Genomic DNA, 5,972 nt, shown 5'->3' with positions numbered 1-5,972 from the left:
CCTGGTTTTCTGTAAAACAATTATGTATTCAGTTATGTCAAAAGTAAAAATAAAATATCTGAGTTATTTGAAGTTCAGCCATCTCCCACTATGCAATCTTAAAATGAAGAACTAAGGCCACCCTTTGTGCTACATACATTTACTAAAGCAACAACTTTCACAAAAATATTCAATATGTCATGTAATAAAAACTATCCTAAATGCTTACTCAGAAAGATGAATCAGCTTGCATTAAGTGTAATGAAATACACTTAATCATTACTTACATACTTCCATTGCACAATGAATCTGTGGAAGAATGTATGTTATACGTGTATTCTAGCACAGAAACACATACAGTACAATGTATTAGTCTGGCTCAGACATACAGAGTTAACGGATTTTCTATTATAATAAGTAAATCATACCAATTTTTAAATGCTTTTCATACTGGAAAACTTATAAAAATGTTCATAAAACATGGCAAGAATTTTTCCATGTGTTTTTGAGGTTCAAAACAATGATTTTAAGGGTTTTGACATTTGCATTGTGAAAACTGTAATCACTGTAGTGGCATACGTCAGAAAATGTATCCACGTGAGCATTTTGAACTTACTATAACAGTGAAGTCACCACCTAAGCGCCAGCATCACACAGGTAGTTGAATTATCAGGCCCTGATAATTGTTCGCGATACCTATCAATGCTGGTAAGAGGATTTTTTGCAAAAGAAAAATGAACTCTTTTGACTGGGCCTAGATGGAAAGGAGGGAGGACAGGCAGGCAGAGGCCTCAAAGACATTTCAGTTCAAATTTGGCAAGGACAAGAGCATGTTTGGGCATTTTTACACATGCTCCAGAGGTGGGGGAGACTTTAATTAAAGTGGCTCTCAGGAGCTCTATTTGCAGCACCCCGCAGTCTCTCATGAGTTAAGTATCCCACTCTTTAAAATGTCAGTGGCAGCACTTTAACTAGAGCTTGTCAAATGAGCTGTAGTTAAAGCACCCCCAATGCCATTGTGAAGTACAGTGAAGCTGAATACACAAGAACTGAGGCTGCTGGAGTGTGCTAATTAATGGACAATTAATCCAGTCTGCTCTGACATGCTTTAATTATAGCATGTTGAAGCAGACATCTCACATGTATACAGGTACCTTTTCACTTTATCCTGTAATATTTTTTTTAAATTAATAGGCTCTAAATAAAATGTTGGTTTAGCATTCATCCATCCTGGACTGCGAAAGCAAGCCAGAAGTCTTACAGTCACATATTTAGATATTCCAAGCTTAATAAAAATATAATTATTCATCAGAGCAACAAAACATAGAAGTATTTAAAAGCCTTTGTGGAAGAGGAGAGTGGTGTGGGAATTGTATCAATATGTTCTTTCATATGTAGATAGGAGCCAAGATAGCCAAGATTCTGATTAATTTGGCAACTATAGCCTAGATGAAATTGCTATAAAAGCTGAGAAAGCATAGATGATGATTATTTGGAGGGGGGGAAGGGGAAACATATACAAAGATATACACCCCTCCAAAAACATGTTATGAACCTGTGGATTATATGAAGCAGTGCTTTGTTAAGATAACTTAGTTAATAAATGTAACGTCACTAAATTAAATTTAACTTCTCTTGGTTAAATCAGTGCTCAGTCAAATGTCTGTGAAAGAAGCCATTAAGTCTTCTACAAAGTGCCAAAAAATCACCAGAGCCCTTCCAAGCAGCTTCCCTGCTGTTCAGTCTTGGAGGTCTTTGCTGACAGAGTATACTGAGCTGTTCCAGCTTGTGCAACACTTTCTTGGTACTGTTGAGAGACACCACTGACTAGAAACAGAATCAAACCCAGGTCTTTCAGAGAGAAGATTGTTATAGGATAACATATTTAACCTCACTCAGCTGATTTTTCTAGCCTCTCTCAATACTGTTCCAAACACTAATGTCACCAACCAAACATTCAAGTGCCAATAGAAGTAATTTCTGAAAAGTTTTCATGCGTGACTGACCTGGAAACACCAAAGAGATTATTGCTGCAGTGTGAGACATGCATACAGCCCTTGTAGCACCCCCTGGAAGGAGCACTCCAAAGTTACTGTGGCTTCATCCAGGTACTTGCTCTTTAGCCAGAGGGTGCTACAGTAGGTTGCAGAGACAAAGAGGTATGGTGACTGCAGGATGAAGACATGCAATCCAGGAGAAGGGCTCTGGAAACTGGGTGGCAGCAGGGACAAAAGTGCAGGAAAAAGGAAGCAAGGTAGGAGCCCGCGGCCTGGAGGACTGAGGTAAGCATCCTTCCCACCTCCCATTCTAGGCTTCTTTCCTGCCCACTGATCCCTGGGGCTCCCTCCTTTGCTCCCTTCCCCTGCCTTCCCCACCCCTGGAGAATTACTTTAGCCGCCCGAGCAGTCTGTCCTGGAGGAGCAGGCAGGGCCAAAAGACTCAGTAGCAGATTTGTATGGCACTGTAAATTGAATGTGTGGCATACCCCATCATCCTGATTTTGATAATTAAGTCTTGAACCTGGCTGGGGCTGCCCTGGCAGGGTGCAGACTCACCATTAGTCAGGTGATAATTCAGCCCCCACCACCAGCCCCAGGTCTGGAACTAGCCAAGGCAGGGCCAATCACCTGAGAGTTGACACCAGCCTTGGGTCAAGAACTGGATAACAATGGTTATCACCATTGGCACCGGACAACTCTGGGTTCTATGGCAACTCCATGCCTGATCCCAACACTCAGCTGAGCGGGACAGAACCACCTCGTTTCCAATCCATAGGAGCAGACAGGGGACAGCTTCACAGTGGTACAGTTTGGATCAAAGGAATTTTATGTCCCATTCCAAAAAATCACATATCCAGTCATGCATATCTGTCATGGCAGGATGTACAGTGTCTGAGACAGGGCACAACATTCCTCTGATCCCATTCACAACATTATTTGCCAGGGGCCTCATTGTTAGAAATACATGTTTATGTCAAACTGTAGCAAGTGCTCATCCCAGGGGTGGTTGCAATGCCCACTGAGCCCTTGCCAACTTGCAACTCTCCTTGGGCAATCTCCTCTTCACTTACCTGCCATGCCTTGGCATTATTATTTTTGAAGAAAAGGGAAGCTGCCCCAGGACTTCAAAAGCATGGTCCCACTCCTAACCACAGGTGTTCATAGTCATTGCCTTAAGGGCTAATTGTATGGGCTCCATCTTCCTCAATACAGACTCCCACGCTTCACAGATGCTATACCAACACATGCACTTCCTGGGCTACAGGCTCCCAACCTTAGTCCTCACCCCTCCTGGGCTATGGACCCCTTGAACCCCCGGTGACTGGCTTTGTCCCCTTATCTTCAATGCCTCTCCTGACCTTTAGGAAAGGAACCACAATGAGAGACAAATGAGAGAAATAGAAGATAGAAAAGCAACAGGAGAAACAGCTAAATCAAGGAGCCAACTTGTTAGGCCAACCTAAAAAAATTTATGATCTGAAATTAAGTGTTAGTACAGTGTGACCACCGGACTGGAGGGGGAGGAGGGGATCCTCCCCATGGGTAGTCGCCTGTGGAAGAAGGACCATCACTGGTGCTACTGGTTGGGAGTAGATGTTATGATGTTCATTCCCCGCCCTAGATCTCGCCCGCCACGACTTTGATGTTTATGTACAGTTAGGGCGGTTCCTGGTCACCCTGCAGCCCGGGGTCCTCTCGGCGGTCACATTGCGGGGCTCCACCACCCCTTGCACCCTGGCCTTATGCCTCCTCTGATGCTCCCTCCTAATGTGTGACCTGGCTTCCTATGGACAGGCTGATCGCCTCATTGGTCTGACTGACCCTGATCCTAGAGTTCCTTGTACCCTGGGTGACCCGGGGCTGGGTCACGGTCAAAGCGGGGGTTTCACTACGGGGTCCTTAGCCCAAGCTCCCTGGCTATACCCCTCAGCTGGGGTATCCCTTTTAACCAGAAAACAAACCTGAAAACTGAAACTAGGTCCTCACAGCCCTACTGGCCGGGCCCCTAACCCGGACCTTCCCGGGCCCCTTTTTGGGCAATTCCTATCCTAGCCTGTGGTCGGAGCTGGCTGGTGTCACCCTCCGCCTGATAGCGCCTCCTTAGCGCTCTTCCGGGTCCCGGCCCTGCCTGGTGATGTCGCGTTCCCGCACTTGCGCCCCAACCCAGGACCTGCAAGTCCTGCTTGTCTCAGGTTCACAGTCCCAAAATTCCCCATCGCTTGATTCCCCGTCCTCGACGCTCGTCGGCCACTCCTTGCTTGTCGTCCTGCGGCTGGCCGTGGCTGGTATCCTTCCCTCTGCCTGGGTATGCTGCTGCTCCCTGCTAGGGTTCCTGGTCCTTCCTTCTGGGGACCTTGCCGCTTGTTCCTCCCTGGAGTCCTTGACTCCTCATGGTGAGGGGTTGGCATCCCATCCAGCCCGGGAGCTTCCTATCCCCCCTGCCAGGGGGTCCGTGGCTCGTTCCCCTTTCGGGTCTTCTGCCTCGGCTGATGCGAGGCTCCCGGCTTGTTCTTCCCTCCATCCCAGCTCAGTGGCCGCTTTTATCGCTGGCATCCATTTGCCGGCACCGGCACTGGCTTCCGGTCGCATCGGCGTAAACAAGTGGCGGATGTCCCGGTCGGGCTCCGCCTCTGCCATGGGTAAGTCCCGTTCTGGTTCCCCGGGACATACAGTAATCAGAACTGACCCTAAGGGTGTGCATATCAGCCTGTGCGTTGAGTGGTGGCACCCTCAGTTCATGCCAATGGTGCTCTCTATGGGGCCTGTCTGACACTGTCGCCCCAATTCACTCCCCACCCCCCCAATCAAGGGACAGCTCTGACAGTAAACTCAGTACCATAGATCAAAGAAACCTGTTTTTACAAAGTTAAGGAATGCTATGCAAAGCAGGTGTAAGTTTTGAGAGGGTTACCGAGCCAAGAGAAAGTGGCCAGATTTCTTCCAATGTAAGCTGAAGCTGAGTGAAAAGTCTATTTATTAGGCATTGAATGTAGCATACAAGTGTGTACTCACTAGCCTAGCTTTTTATTTTTTCCTCTTGCATTAGTAAAACCATTCAAAATTAACCATAGAAGTTAATAATTAAAGGAAAAGAGGTTTCGCTGTCAGTTTAACAATTCCATCTGAGACTCATTTGCCAAGGTAAATAACACTTGTTTAAAAAGGATGAATGCTTGAGCAACAGAATGGGGGTTGTTGGTTGCAGCCATGTTGGTCTGAGGACATAAGCAGTCAAGGTTCTTTGGGTAGATGTGATATCTTTTATTAGACCAACTAATAAAAGGGGAAAACCAGAAACAACAGTCAAACTCCTAGAAGAAAGTTTCAGACAGGATATAAGGAAAAACTTCTTCACAGTTTGTATGACCAGGCTCTGGAATACACTCCCCAAGTCAGGATGGTGCAGACAACTACCTTGGAGATCTTTAAAAGGAGACTGGATTCACACCTTGCTGGCATTATTTGATCCCGGCAGGCACCCAGAAAGGTGTCTATCTAGTCTCCTTTTAAAGACCTCCAAAGTAGAAGCAAACACCACTTTCCTTGGAATTTGGTTCCAGATCCTAGCCACCCTGTCTGTGAAGTAGTATCTCCTGATATCTAGCATGAATCTATTCTCCATCAACTTATGGCTGTTATTCCTTGTTACTCCCAGTAGTGCTCGGGGGAATAGGGACTCTCCCATTGCCTGCTGGTCTCCCTTGGCCAGTTTATAGATTGCCACCAGATCCCCCCATAACCTTCTCCTGTGGAGGCTGAACAGGTTCAAGTCTTGTAGCCTCTCCTTGTAGGGCCAGCCTTGCTGCCCTTTGATCATGCAAGTGGCCCTCCTCTGGACCCTCTTGATGTTGCCCACATCCCTTCTGAAGTGCAGCGCCCAGAACTGGATGTAATGTCATATAGAGGGAGAGGATCACCTCCTTGGACCTGCTCGTGATGCATCTCTGGATGCATGACAAGGTAAGGGTTAGCCTTCCTGACTGCATCCCCACA

The sequence above is a fragment of the Crocodylus siamensis genome, chromosome 7 (genome assembly GCF_052110815.1).
Source record: "Crocodylus siamensis isolate JL-2025a chromosome 7, ASM5211081v1, whole genome shotgun sequence".
NCBI lineage: Eukaryota > Metazoa > Chordata > Crocodylia > Crocodylidae > Crocodylus > Crocodylus siamensis.
This window is presented reverse-complemented; position numbering follows the sequence as displayed.